At 32.9% G+C, this 16,232-nt stretch overlaps 1 pseudogene; it reads left to right on the top strand.

Annotated features, from left to right (window-relative positions):
- The first annotated feature begins 2,248 nt into the window (after window positions 1–2,248).
- On the top strand, window positions 2,249–16,176 carry LOC120146262 (annotated as a pseudogene).
- Window positions 16,177–16,232: the final 56 nt, after the last annotated feature.

Below are 16,232 nucleotides of genomic sequence, written 5' to 3'. Positions count from 1 at the left end.
CCCGATCTTTTAATTCATATCAATTAAGCGGCGTTCTGCATTACCTTATATACAACACTTAATACGGTGCCATTTTAATGCCCGATTGATAATTGTTATTGTACGTAAATTCTGCAAGGGGCATATACTTCTCCCATGATCCATGGAAATCAATCACACATGCTCTTAACATATCTTCCAGAACCTGAATCTTCCTTTTCGATTGACCATCAGTCTATAAAGAATTCTAAAACCTCAAAGTGAACCTTGGATCTCTGTCAAAAGCTATTGAAATTCGCACTCCATGTAATCGAAATATCTCTTTGATGTATAATTTCACATACTTATCCATTGAAAAAAATCAGTTCAAACAGGAATGAAATGTGTGGTCTCTGTCTATCGATCCACAATAACCGAAACGGAATCATTTTTGTTTGGTGTAAAAGGTAACCCAGCTATGAAATCTATCGTAACTCTTCCCCATTTCATTGAGGAATAGAGATCGATTGCAATAGTCCTGAAGGCACTTGATGTTCAGATTTCACTTGTTGGCAGGTTAAACACTTTGTAAGAAATTATGTAAAAGCTTTTTTTTTCCAGGCCACCACTATCTTCCTTTCAAGTCTTGGTACATCTTGCTCCCTCCTGGATGCATAGTCAGTGGACTACAATACACTTCAGAAAGAATATCTCTCTTCAACTCTTCATCATTTGGAATACAAACCTTGTCTTTGTAATATAAGCATCCATTTGATTTTACTTCAAAGTCCATAATTTCACATTTTTCCACTTATTCTATATTTATTAAACACTTATCATTTTTCCTTTGAATTTCCTTTATTCAATCTAAGAGTAAAGGCTTTAGCTTCAATTCAGTCATTAGAGCACCATTGTCCTTTAACACAAGTCGGGCATCTAACATACGTAGAGCTGGAAAATTCTTTCGGCTAAGAGCATCAACTACCATGTTAGCCTTCTCAAGGTAATAGCCTATAATTACATCGTAGTCTTTATGCAGCTCGATCCTTCTCCTTTGTATTAGGTTTAGCTCCTTTTGACTCAGCAAATATTTTAAACTTTTATTATCTGTATAAATATAACAACGCTCACCATATAAATAGTGGAGCCATATCTTTAGTGCAAACACCACTGCTGCTAACTAAAGATCGTGTGTGGGATAGTTCTTCTCATGTGACTTAAGCTGTCTCAAAGCATAAGCTACTACTTTTCCATCTTGCAACAGGATGCATCCCAGACCATTATGGGAAGCTTCACTATAAATTGTATAATTTTTCCCGATTCTGGTTGTACTAGCACTAGATCTTCTGTTAGAACTTTCTTCAAGGATTCAAAACTCTCTTGACATTTATTAGTCAATATAAAAGGAACATATTTCTTTAACATCTTGGTCGAAGGGGGAAAGTATCAAAAAGCCCTTTACGAACCTTCAATAATATCCAACCAAACCCAAAAAAATTTTGTACTTCAAAAAACATTTCTTGGAACTTCCCAATCTAATATAGCTTTTATCTTCTGAGGATCTACCTGAATCCCCTTTGCATAAACCATATGTCCAAGAAATGCCACTTCGAATAACCAAAACTCGCACTTAGACAACTTAGCATAAAACTTCTTGTCTCGTAGTGTTTGAAGAATCACCAGCTGATGGGCGTCATGCTCCTCATTTGTCTTTGAATAAACCAAAATATCGTCAATGAAGATAACCATAAATTGATCGAGATAGGGTTGAAACACACTATTCATGAGTTCTATAAACACAGCTGGTGCATTGGTTAATCCAAATGGCATAACTACGAATTCATAATGGCCATACCGAGTCCTAAAAGCCATTTTTGGAACGTCAATTTCTTAAATATTCAACTGGTGAAAGCCAAAATGTAAATCAATCTTGGAAAACACCGAAGCTCCCTTAAGTTGATAAAAAAAATCATTGATTCTTGGAAGAGGATACTTATTCTTTATGGTCACCTTATTCAATAATACTGGTGCACCCCAAAGTGTTACACTGGGTCTGATAAATCCCTTATTCAATAGTTCTTGCAACTGAATTTTTAACTCATTAAATTCCTTCGAAGCCATTCAGTAAGGATCCATCGAAATTAGTGCTATTCTCGGCATAACTTCAATTTGAAACTTGACCTCCCTATCTAGAGGTAATCCAGGCAACTTAGCTGGAAATATGTCTAAAAATTCTCCGACCGTCAGAATCTCCTCTAGTCCTCTCTTTTTAACTCAAGTATTGATCACAATGGCAATGAAAGCTGGACATCCTTGTAACATTAGTTTCTTGGTCGACATTACCGTTATCGCATTAACTGATGGATTAAATCTTCCACTAACCATAATTACTTATGATCCATCAGAACTTTGTTCGCGTGTTGTGAGTACTATAAAATATACGCAAATAATGTGCAAGTATACACAATCGCTCAAGTAATATAATGATGAGTGAGTATCATCTCCACAGGGATTGGGTGAAATCACAAAAGTCTAACCAAAGTAATGCAGTATTCTATCTAAGTATAGTTAGTCTTGATATATACAAATGTCACGGCAATGGATATGTGTATGCTGGTGGATGTGGATTGATGGTGTGATGGTGTAGCAAATAGAAATGCAGTGGCAATGATGGATGTTTAATATTGAGTATGGTGAAATGTCAAGGCAATGAAAAATGGTAAAAACAGTAAATAAAAAGATAAATAAAATAAGAAGAAAATAATCCTCACGTGACAAGCTTCCAATGAAATGAATGGTAAGGATTGGCCTAAGGTTGCTAAACTTATTTCTCAAGTATATTTAAGCTAACTGGTCTTTACTTACTCGACAGGGCTTTCCTAAAGTGTTCAAAAGAACCTAACAGAATAGGATGCCAAGGCATCTGCTCTCACTCAATGATGTTGGACAGCCTATCCTATTGATAAAGACACCCTTTTTAGTCGTTGAAATCCTATCCTAGTCTCTTCCGAGATCTAAGGGATTAAGTTATAATATTCCTAGGCCGGTTCAAAGCCCCTTGAAAATACCATAACCCATTGCTTATGAGGATCTTATCTTGCGTTTCTTCTGAATACTTACAAGTATTTTTAGATTAGGATTCTTCCGAATACCTAACCTTCATCTAAGAGATGGACATTTCCATGCCTCTTACAAGCCTAGATGGTGAAGCATTCATAAGCAAAGCAAATAAAGAACCAAAATAAACATAAATATACTATTGAAAATAAAGTTCAAATAACCATTCAACCAACTACCACCAAATAGGTTAGTTCATGGTGGGGTTCGAAATATCCAAACACAAAGTCATGAAAATATTCGTTCCAATAACCCACAAAATAATATAAAAATAGCAGCAAAAAGGGAAGTGAGAAGAAGCCTTCGACGCGCCACCGGAGGTCTCTTCTCGGCCACCATGAACCACCTAACTCGCTAGCTCCTTCCGGCGCCTAGCTTGCCACTCCTTGGAGCTTTATCAATGGAGGAATATCCCAAGGAAGAAGAAAGGAAAAGAGAAAATAAAAAAATGTGATTTTTCTGCTCTATGCGTGTGCTCTCTGTCCGTCTATCTCTCTCTCCCATGATGTGTCATATATAATAAATAAAATATCTAGGGGTAATGATGAGTTTGTTGGGTGCAAAATACCCCTCATACCCATAGAATCACATGTTGTGTATGAACCTTATCCTCCAAGTGGCAGTGGTCCATTGGCAGCTTTGGCAAGCGGTTACAGCAGTCCTCCACGTGCAGAGACAGCTGTCCAGTGCCAGCTGTCCTTATGTAGAAATATCTTTTTGTCTTTTTCTGCGCCAGAAATGCCAAGGCATTTCAATCTGCTTTAGCAACGTGTGATGTCGCGGTATTACTTCCCGAAGAATCCTTTTTCTTTCTATTCCCTGCACACCATAGATAAACTGCACCTTTCCCTCAAACAACACCATTAAGAAATAAAATAGCACAACCACCACCACAAATGCAACTATATGCAACTACATGATCCTAAAATGACTAAAATGAGCTTTTAAACAAAACAATAACTTAAGTGAAAAAGGCTTTAAAAGTAGCCTTTTTATGAAGTTAACAAACTTCTCAAAACCACTCGTTTCAATCGACAATCAACATTACCATGATAGCGATATAACCAATCCATTCTTATAATAACTTCGAACTCATCAAAGGGTAATTCCATCAGATTAGCAGGGAATTCAATTCCCTAAATCCTTATAGGACACTCTCGACAAATATGTTTCACCTGAGTGCTATGCTCTAATAGGTTAGTCACAATCACTTTACTACTAATAGATTATACCAGAATTCTAAAATCTTTCACGAGTTTTCTACTAAAATAAGAATAAGTTGATCTCGGGTCAATCAAAACCAAAACATATTTATCAAACAACTGAAAAATACCTGCAATGATCTTTGGATCATCACTATCTTCATTAGTCTTAAGGTTGTACACTCGAGTAGTTGAACAGATTTCAGGTTGAGTGGTCGACTCAGACTGATTCCTTCTTCGGTCTCGTTCTCTACCTCTCTTAGGTACAATATCATATCTCTCTATTTGTGCAAGCTCTTCGGTCATCAATGGGCAATTCCGGATAAAATGTCCGATGTCCCCGCATTTGAAACATGCTCCGGAGACCATCTGACATACTCCACTATGATTTTTTCCACAATGCTGCATCGAGTTGACTTTCTCGCTACTGGTTCAACTGATTGAGTCTGTTTAGCTAACATAGGATTGGGTCCTCTACCTGAGGATACAGCTGACTCTGATCTAGTCTGAGGTTAAAAACCTAAACCTTAAATTTTCTTTGATTGTAATGTACTGGACGAGGCACCCTCTTATTCTACTGGGTCTTTTACTCCATAAATCTCTCATTTTGAGCTCTCTCCAAAGATTTAGCTCGATTCACCACCTCTTGAAATGTGGAAAGGTTATTGCTAACAATAGCTCATTCTATCTGGGGTGCAAACCCTCTACGAACCAATCACATGAGTCTTTTTCAGTAGGAACCAATTCCGCTGAAAATATACTCAATTTGTTGAACTCACACTCGTACTCATACACACTACGATTCCCTTGTTTCAAACTCATAAATTCTTGTTTCATTTGATGGATGAACTGATCGTTTATATACTTGTTCTTGAACTCTTCCAAAAAAAATGACCACATCACTTGATCTTTAGATGCTCTCATCGTTACATTAGTCCACCATATTCGTGCTTATTCTCGGAGAAATGAGACTACTCCATCCAACTTCTCTGTTTCAGAACAATTGAGACCGTCTAGTATTATCTTCATATCGTTTAACCAAAGGTCTGTATAAAAAAGATCTTCCTCAGCTTCTCCCTTAAATTCAGGTGCTTCTAAACTTCTTAGTTCCTAAGCCACATTCATCATAGGAGCTGAGGGAGAGGACGTTTGGAACTTTGTCAGAATCGCATACGTCTGGAAAAAGGTCCCTTGATCTTGCACAGGCACTCTCTGAATTGCATGTTCTTCACCTTGACTACTTGGGGCAGGTGAATTACTGCTACCCTTATTTTTATCTCTCACTTCACGTCAGGAGCCCTCGTAGTCTGACATCTATTAAGATAAGATCTCTATTCTATCAGTAAGGACAACATACAATTACCTTATCAGATTAGAGATTTTAACTTTTAGTTGGCATGTACACTTTTTAAAATAAAAACTACTTCATTTTGAACTTAAAATCAGTTAAATCATAGTTCTAATACCAAAAATGTTACACCCCAACATGTACCTGACCCGGATACGAATATGAGGTCTCACATTACCTTTTCAAAACTTTTAATATTTAAAAGTTTGTAGAAAATTCAAACTCTTACTTGTATTTAAGTAGTGAAACCCTTATAACAAATTTTCTATTGAAATTCATAATTAATAATAAAAATAAATATTCGATAATTTACATAAATGTAAATTTGTATGATTACAAAAAGATCAGAGCATTACAATTTAAAACTTGTAATAAATGCCAACAATTTACAAAATAACAAGAAACCTACAGTTTAAATTGTTCTGACCTGATCTTCTTCAACTGTATGGTGTCCCTTCCAAGCCTTAGTCCTCGGATTTATTTGAACTTATGTGTGAAACAATTACCCACTAAGTCTTTGACTTAGTGAGGAAAATAGGAGTGTAACAAAGCATTGAAAACTAATTGCTTATTCCTATTGTAGAAAACATTTCATATAGAATTAAATTTACATTTCATAATGAATTAAATTTATATTTCATTAAAAGAAGGTATACTTTTACACATTGTTCAATTTATATCACTTTGTTTTAATAGCCCAATGCATACTACTGAGAACTCTAGATACTTGAGTACATTGAGGTTGTGCACTAATGCAGTCACCACTGCTCATATAACTTGCACCGAAGTGCTACATAGAATTTGTCCCGGCGGACCACATAGATTTGTCCTGAATAACCACATAAATTTGTCTTGAAGTACCACATAAATTTGTCCCGAAGAACCACATAGAACCCTCGACTCTTGGCATGCCAACTATACCTCTAAATCTCATACATATACCTTGGGCTTTAACCATATACTTATTTCTCCTTTTATTATTTAAAGTGTGTATTTTTCACATAGAGTACATTCACCTAGGGCACTTTCACGTAGATCATTTTCGCTTAGCAGATTTTAACATAGGACCTTTTCATATAAAACGTAATCATATACATATAAAATCAAACAATACTTTGAAAATACACTTTATATAAATCATAACAAAAATAATTGCATAAAATAAATAAACCGTTTTCGATCAAGAACATCCAGGTTGGCTTATCGCAAGCCGTACTCGTATCTGATATAAAAAATATAATTTGCACTCACCTTTGCGCGCGTAAGCCCTAGACAAAATCCTTTTAGCTTTCGATAAGTCTCTTTGCTCGGTACGTTTCCGATCCAAATCTACACATAGATATGTCCAATATCAATAACGAATTTGCATTAATGGTTCATCGTTTAGCAATTACATAAACGAAACAAAAACTCGTACTTTAAATTTTAAACTGAATAGTATCGATACCCCTCCTCCAGTACCGATACTTCTCTTTTATGATACTGATACCATTTTAGCATTATGGAATTACATTTTCGATTACGGTATCGATACCTTCCTCTTGTTATCGATATGTCCACATAAGTATTGATACTTCTTCAATCATTATCGATATTATTCATCCAACTCATATATTATCCTTCCATTTTAACCTTATAGTATCGGTATTGTTCTTTCAGTACCGATACCCTTACCCATATTTTACCTCTTTCACTTCGAATTTTACACACACCTCATCTAAATCTTAAACTTTCAGCTCCATTCATGCCTTCAAATATAATATCACTTATTCTAGCTAACTTACCTCCATAAATCCCCTTATAACATCCAAATTTCTTCAAAGAACACTTAAACTAAGGATCATACCCAATCTTCAAACATGTTCTCAATCATTTCTAATACTTCAAATGCCTTAATTTAACTCTTGACAAGTCAAATTTGCCTTTAGAATCTAATTATTAACCAAATTTAATGCATTAACATAAAAACTCATTTTGCTAATCCTTTAATAATTCACTAATCTGTTAGTTTTATTCAACCTTAAGCTTTCCTTAAGCTTCTATATTACTCAGTACCTCAAAACCCACCCAAAAATGAAAAGAATGGCCAACTTGAAACATAACTTACCTTATCAATGGAGTCACAAGAAGAGAAGAAGAAGAAGAAGAAGAGAAGTGAGTTAAGCTTCCATATACTTCCCCTTTTCTAATCTACATATGCTTAAAATATCATTTAAAATGAATTTTAAATTCATATAGTGCTAAAAGACCATAATGCCCTTCCACTCTTCCATCTTTGCTAATAAGTCCTAAACACAAATTTACAAAATTAGTTCTCAAACTTTTCATTCTATCAAATTTAACCACTAAATTTTGAATCCTTACATTTCAGTCACTGACCGTATGTTTGGGGTATTTCATGGTCACTAAACAATATTTGAGGTATACATATATGCAATCAAATAATCAATTTATTGAACCTAATTAGACTAAGTTAGTTAATTAAGGCTTCCCTCTAACTTAAAGTGTCAAATTATCAAATTTAAAGGACCTAGTCACTAAACCTAAAAATTATAGGCTCTAATATTATTCCTAATCATTTTAAAAAAATTATGGAATCGAATAATTAAAATGGAACCTCGAGCACTAATGCGAGAACTAAATTATAATACTCACCTAAATTAAAATTTTTTGAGACTAAATTAAAAGAAATGTAAATCTAGAGGTTCAATCCAAGTCAAGTTAACTAAACATGAGACTGAATTAAACAAACATAAACATAAACATATACCGACATTAAAAAGGAATTAAACAAATTCGAAACATGAACTTTCAAAAAGATTATGCAACACATAAATAAACAAAATAAACGAATAGATAAATACTTATAAAAAAAGGAATGAATGCACAGATAATAAAATTAATGATAGGAAATAAGAAATGGAACAAAGGACAAAGGCATGAAATATATTAGAAAAGGAAACTAAGGGAAAATGAATAGTGGAGACAAAAAGTAAAATCAATGGAAATAAATAATTAAAAAGACGCTAACTTTACGTCTATCATAATAGGTTTGGAAAAAGAAATAAGATAACGATTGACTAAAGTTAAGCAAAGAAAGAAAATAAATAATAATAAAAATGAGTTCAAGAACAAAAATAATTATTTTATTACAGAGGCTACTTTGGTTCATGCTATCAATTAAGATTAAATAAGTAGAAAAGGGACGTAAAAGTAACTGATGAAATTAAAAATACTAAAACATAAATAAATAACACAAAGGTGTTTAATCGTAATAAAATAAATTAAAGTGCTCGGACTAAAATTGTGTAAAGTAAAGGTACTAAAATGTAAAGTGTACAAAAATAGATACTGAAATATAAATAAAATAAAATAAAGGGCACAAAAATGAAATAAAAAATAACACATATAACCATAAATAGGGACTAAAATAAATAAAAATGAAGTTAAGAGGTTGGTTTAAAAAATGACCAAAAAAGAAAGGACGTGAATAAAGACCAACAAACTTAGGGGACCACTCGTGAAATTAACCCCTAAAGCTAATTCAAGTGAACAATAGGTATAAAACTTTTGTTTTGCCGTTTTTAGCCACCCTTTAAACTTAGCCTAAAAAACATTACCATTTTTTTTTATCTCAACTAGAGTTGGATATACGGGCTACCCGCTCATTTAGCCCACGGGTTTTGATGGTGCGGGCTTAAACGAAGCGGTTTAAAAAACTCGCAATCATAAATGATTTTGAATTCTAATGCCCGCGGCCCGTCCATTTAACCTGCGGGTTAAACGGGCTTACCTGCTGCCCGTTAAATAACAATAATTTTAAATGTTTTAAATGAAATAAAAAATAATGTTCTAACTTACTATACCTTTAAAAATGATCCAGTAACTTGAAAAGGTATTTAGCACCGCCTAAATAATAAATAATATTTAAATTTTATTTTAAATAGCCAGAAATAATTATAAAATAATATATTTTTTAATTTTTTTAACCATTAATATATATATATATATATATATAACGATATAATTACTTAAACTCAAATTAAAAAACAATATTCACTTATATCATCAAATTGAAAAACAAATAAAACAATAACCACTTTATACTTTTATAAAACACGATTATTCAATGCTATAATATGAAGACACAGAAGTATCTGCAAGCAGAAATTCAAACAGAAAAATTCAAAAAAATCAAACATTATACAAATCTAACAAGAAAGTTGTCAAGTGGTCCTAATAATTGTATTTTATGGATACTTTAGAGAAAGACTAAAACATTATATGAAAATAAAATACTTACAGTATAAGAGTAAATTTGAAAGATACAGTTATATCAAAATTGATAAAATATAAGTCATTAATTTGTTAAAATATATTTATTTTATTTTACATATAAAATAGAACATTCTGAAACGATATAAAATGTATGAATCATGGGGGTTTGATTAATTAAGAAGTGGTTAATACTGCAGATCCAAGATTCTGAAACAACTGAGCAGACCGTCCAATTTGACATTCTCTTGCCAAGTTTCAATTTTGCTGCCTTTTTGTTTGGTTCTTGAATTTTCTTTACATAAAATATATTAATATATTTTTTATTCCAAAAAATATTATGTGACATATTAGAAATATGACATCTAGAATATCACATTGAATATAATATATGTTAAACTCAAATTTTATTTTGTAAAAGCCTTTAAAAGTTGAAAAATATGTTTTTAATTTTTTCTTTTATTTTTCTTTCTTATTTATAATCCAAATATTGCGTGTCATGTGATATATTATTAGAATATCACGTGACTTTTTATAATTAAAGAACGAAATAGATAGCATACTTCATGAAAAAAATAAAGGTCAAAATTAAATAAAAAAATCTTTAAATACCAAAGTGATAATGATGTAAATTTTATAATACTAAAATATTATATAAATCTTTCAATTTTTATTTTTTAAAATGAAGAATAATTTGATACATTGTAAATGAGAAAAAAATATCAATCAGCGGTAGAATTATGACAAACGCCCTAATAAATTTAAGAACTACAATGGTTATAAGTAACATCATATTTATAGGTAATTTTTTTCTATAAAATTCTTTAAGTTTATTTTCTCTAAAATTTTATAAATTTTAAATTAAGCGAGCTATTGCGGGCTACCCGCGATTATACCTATTAAACCTACGAATTTAACGATCTGGCTAAAAAATAACCCGCGGACTTTATCTTATATAACTAGTTATCATCTCAACTCTTCCCATCTTACATTCAGTCGCCACTCTGATTAGAAGGCAAAAGGCAAGCCCGACCACCGTACATTAGTGGCCACTTTAACTCTGACCGCCCCTAACTGATATCAGGGAATATCAAATGACCCCTAAATGAACCAAAAACTCCATTTATGTTTTTAATCTCATATAAACGCCATTGATCGAGCCTTAGAATGCCCAAGCAGCGTAAATCGACACTCGTTCACTATTCCCACACCACTAATGGCGGTGGAGCTACCCAACTCACAAAATGAACCGATACAAACCCCATAAACATTATCTTTTATTCTAAATCTAAAATCTAAACCTAGAAAACTGAGACTGTCTCCCCTCAAAACGGTCAAACAACCTTCAGTCTTCCAAACTTCAGCGAAGACTTTGACTCCCGGGGACGAATCCCGATGATCAAGAGACTCCCCAACGGACTAGAACCAATCAGGTAACAAACCAAACCCCTTTCCCTTTTTATTTCGGTTTAAATTCTAAAATTAAAAATTTGATTCTGGAAACGAAATTGAAGAAAAGAACCTTGAAATGTTTTTTCCCTTCTATTGATTGCTCTGTTTCAAATAGGGAAAGACCGACCCTTTTACATATTTTCGGTGCGGGTTTTATAGAACTCCTCAAGATTACAAAAAACTGAAAATGGAAAAGCTTTTTTTTTTCTACCGACTTTCTTCCTTTTTGTTCTGTTTTTTCTTGGTTTGCTTGTTGGCAACTGATCTAGTAGGGAGAGGCTCGGTTCGTGGAAATAGTGATGGCCAGTGAGGTAGAGATAGTAGGAATAACCGGGGAATGGGTACCAACATGGGATGCACCAGTTGGGAATTGAATACCCTATATTTTATGGGATTTATGTCCCTACTCTGGTTATATATATATATATATATGTATGGGGGCAAAATTGTTGAGATAATATAAGTGTGATTTTTTAATTCTCAATATAATCCAACCTGTGGATTAATTCCCCATCTAAGGTGAATTGTACAGTACCAACTTAAAGACGTTAGGTGTTCCACGTGCCTTTAAGTTAAATATGAATACTCGACGATTGCATGGCGTCTTCAGGCAAATGAAGAAGACCCCACGACTGCATGGCATCTTCAGGAAAATGGAGAATACCCCAGGAGTGCACGGCGTCTTCAAACCAATAAGAAGTCCTACTTTAGGAAATAATATGATGGATGCCTTATATGAGAAATAATATGGTGGATGCCTTATATGAGAAATTTATTTTTCCCACAACCCTATATAGGCAAGGAAGCCATATGAAGAGGCTCGGTTGGTGGAAACAATGATGGTAGTAAGTTAGAGATGGTAGGAACAATTAGGGCATGGGTACTAACATGGGATACACCTGTTGGGGCATTGAATGCCCCAGATTTTATGGAATTTATGTCTTTACTTTGGTTCTTTCTTTATATATATATATACACACACAAACGGGTGAAAAAATGATGATTACAATAGTCACTTCCATGATCAGCAATGCATCCAAATTTATCTTCAAATCCCCAAGAAAGGGTTTCAGTGGCCATGGTCATGTCAAGAGGAAACCATAAAACTTAGGAAGAATATGTTGGAAAAAGGGTGAATTTAATTGATGGATTTAATATTTATAAAATTTATATTCTTTTTTATTATTGTAAATTAAAAGATAATTTTAATTTGAATATTAGTAGGATAATTATTCTTTGAATATGTCAATTTAAAAAGCTATATATTATCTTTTTTTTTAATATTAAAGACAATTATATACTTTTGTATTTTTTAAATTGAAGTAATATCTATTTATGTTTGAATGGTAAAAGAAGTTTATATTTTGAATATTTCAAATTAAACTATATTATTATATGTTTAAAGTTTAATGTTAAAGATATCTGGTTGGATTAAAACTTTCTTGAAAATCTAATATAAATAGTGAGTTAATTTGTTAGGTTAAAAAAGTTAAACAAAATTCAATAAGTTTTTGATAAGTTCAAAAAGAAGAAATTTTTTTCTCTTTCACTAATTTTTCGGTGATAGTCGAACGTAAGGATAGTTCGTGATCTCAACTGTTTTGCTACTGTAGCTGATCATCTAGTTGTTATATCATATGAGACAGATTACCAACGAATTTGACCACCAAAGGAGTGAACAAAAATCTATCTTAAGGAAATTGTGTAGCGATATGCCTCAGTTGTTTCTGATCACAATATCAAAATAAAAAAATATATTTTTCTTTCTATTTAATTTTGATTTATTTTAAGAAGTTTAACTTCTTTGTTTGATTTTCTCAAGTTTGATTTTGTCTCAGATTGTTATTTCGACTAATAATTTCAAGACAGAGTAAACTCATTTAGTCCCTTTGATTTTATAATGATATTTAATTATTATTTTTCCTATATTATTATCAGATTAATGTAATTCTTCTAAAAAAGAAGATCAAGGTATGATGCTCTCCAAAAATCTTTCTTTTCATCATTTTATAACTCCTCTACCCAAGTGCCCGATAATACCATTAGCGTAAATAATTGTACAAAACAATTAGAATTAAAAGCCAGCTCATTGTCTATCATTAGCTCCAAGAAACTCTATGACAACTTGTAAATGCAACGATATTCCTAGATGTAGTCCTAAAATACTTTTGCAATGACATGAAATGTTAAAGAATAATGAGTTGCAATTATTCTATGAAGCAATGACATGAAATGTTACACATTGACGCTAAAATGAATGAAATTAGAACAAAATAATCAATAAGAAGGGGTTAAACACATGTTCATTTAAATACTGTCCGACAATCACTACAAGAAAATATACCTTTAATGACACACGCTAATTTATGACTTGCAAAACATGTGTGTCATAAAAAAATGTCATGTTTTTTAAAATCTGAATGATTTATGACTTACAATAATGTGTGTCATATTTAATAGTCATAATCCAAAAAATTTACAAAAACACATAGTACAATTTTAATTGTAAAAGTCGTCTTTTAATTCCCCCCTTATTTTCATCCTTTCCCGCTTCTTCCCCGACATACATGTTTGTCCAAATCTCTCATCTCAAAAAATAAAAAAATATACCAAGAAAAATCAGATGTTCATCGAATCTCTTATGAATCATTTGTTTTCTCAATGGCAGAGGAGGCCGACGGATGTTCATCGTCGGATAGAGGAGGAGAGATCAAAAGAGCAGTCAGGCTCGATGGATTCGTTGGAATCTCGTTGGGTGTTTCCAGGCGAAGACGAATCTGAGATCGAGGAAGATAATACAGTTATGTCGTATGGAGTTGGAGTAGATTCCGAAGACAAGGATAGTCCGGTGTAGCGTTTGATTCGTACCAAACCGCGCGTTGATTCTTTCGACGTTGAAGCTCTCGAAGTCCATAGCGCGCATAGAAGTGACTACGAGGTATATTTTTCTTGTTTCATGATGCTAATGTAATAAATCAATCCTTTGTTTGTAATCTTGAAAAATCGAATATGTTTGGAATCTAACTTTATCGCGTTGAGGCATACCTTTTTTAATGTGCTTTAATTTTGCAGCTTACTTTTATGTGTATACTTGACTTTTGATCTCAGGACTTTGGTATAGGAAGGATAATAATACATGCGTTTCAGATTCTTGGTGTTGTATTTGGTGATGTTGGAACAAGTCCTTTATATACATTTAGTTTGATGTTTAGCAAGGCACCTATCAACGAAGATGAAGATGTTATTGGAGAACTATCACTGGTTCTATACACTCTACTTGTGATTCCGCTTGTCAAATATGTCCTTATCGTTCTTTGGGCTAATGATGGCGGTGAAGGTATGCCAGATGTTCCTCAATCCCAATCAAGTCCTTGTTTATGATCTTTTATGCAAGCCTTAAACAAATATGTTAAATATTAATTCCATGTCAACTGTTTGACATCTTTTGTTGTTGTATTTTATGATATTTCATTCTTTTATGTAGGCATTAAACAAATATGTTAAGTATATATTCCTTGTCAACTGTTTTACATCATTTATTGCTGCTTTTTTCTTGAAGGTGGTACTTTTGCATTTGTACTCATTGATTTCTCAGCATGCTAAGGTCAGTCTTCTCCTGAATCTGGTTCCATCAGATACCCCAATATCTGTCTTCATGCTAAAGGTGCTGTCTCCTGAGCTCGAGAGATCACTTAAAATAAAGGAGAGACTTGAGACTCGATTGACTCTGAACAAACTTCTTCTGATGTTAGTGCTTGCTGGCACTTCTATGGTAATAGCTTATGAGGTTGTTACTCCAGCAATGTCAAGTTTTTATGTGTTACTATTCTTTCATCTCTTTTGTTTACGGAATCATGCTATGGTAGAATACAACATAACTGTTTTATTAAATCTATTTTCATTTTTAATTTTAGATGATAACTTTTGCATTTTTATTTGTAGTTATATCTTCTGTTGGTGGTCTGAAGGTTGGAGATGGTGCAATTGAATAAAGTAAGCTGTTATTCCATGTTGTTATCAACTCTATAAAACATTATTGCTTTGTTGACTCACATTTCACTGTTTGTTAGTAAATACTGTTAGAGAGGACATTCCTGTTTCTAATTGACCTTTTTGGCTAGGAATCTTTTGCATAATTTAACTTGTATGTTATTGAAAATTATTTGTTATTTTGAATATATCATGCGATGGTTATTAACCTGTAGATCTCATAGTTTGATCATGAGTCTACAGTTCTTCATTGTTTTTCTGCAGCTGCCATTTTCGCGATCATGTGTTGTTTGTAATGATAGTTTAACTTTAGTCAGACTAGAGTTTCCAGTCTAGCTAAATGTTAAATTTTTTTGTATTAGAAGCAATATGGCCTTTTTTCTTTTTCCTTCCCTCATTTACATGCTATGGTTTATGTTCCTTTATGATTTTCTATATTATTACAGGTAAATAGTCATTAACTATTGTGTTTCCTTATTTGTTTTCTTTATTTGCAGATGAAGTGGTGATGATATCGATTGCCTTTCTTGTAATTTTGTTCAGTGTACAGAAGTTTGGAACAATTCAAGTAGGACTTGTTGTAGGCCCTGCTTTGTTCATATGGTTTTGTTCTTTAGCAGGCATTGGAATTTACAATCTTGTTAAGCATGATGCAAGTGTCTTGAGGGCATTTAATCCTGTTCACGTCTATTTATACTTCAAGAGAAACTCAGCTATGCGCTTGGAGGTTGTCTTGTATGTGCAACAGGTAAACACATTGATAAAGATATCATGTGCTTCAAAACTTGCACTTCAGTTGCAAGTGTGGAGAGAGCTAGTAAAAGAATATCTTGATGTTGTAATCTAATTTTTACACTAATTTTCGGTTAAACTTTGTCAGGTAACCATCT

Source organism: Hibiscus syriacus, unplaced genomic scaffold, assembly GCF_006381635.1.
Source record: "Hibiscus syriacus cultivar Baekdansim isolate YM2019G1 unplaced genomic scaffold, ASM638163v2 tig00110904_pilon, whole genome shotgun sequence".
In the NCBI taxonomy this organism is placed as follows: domain Eukaryota; kingdom Viridiplantae; phylum Streptophyta; class Magnoliopsida; order Malvales; family Malvaceae; genus Hibiscus; species Hibiscus syriacus.
The sequence above is the reverse complement of the archived record's forward strand: the minus strand, read 5'-3'. Positions and strand labels throughout refer to the sequence as shown.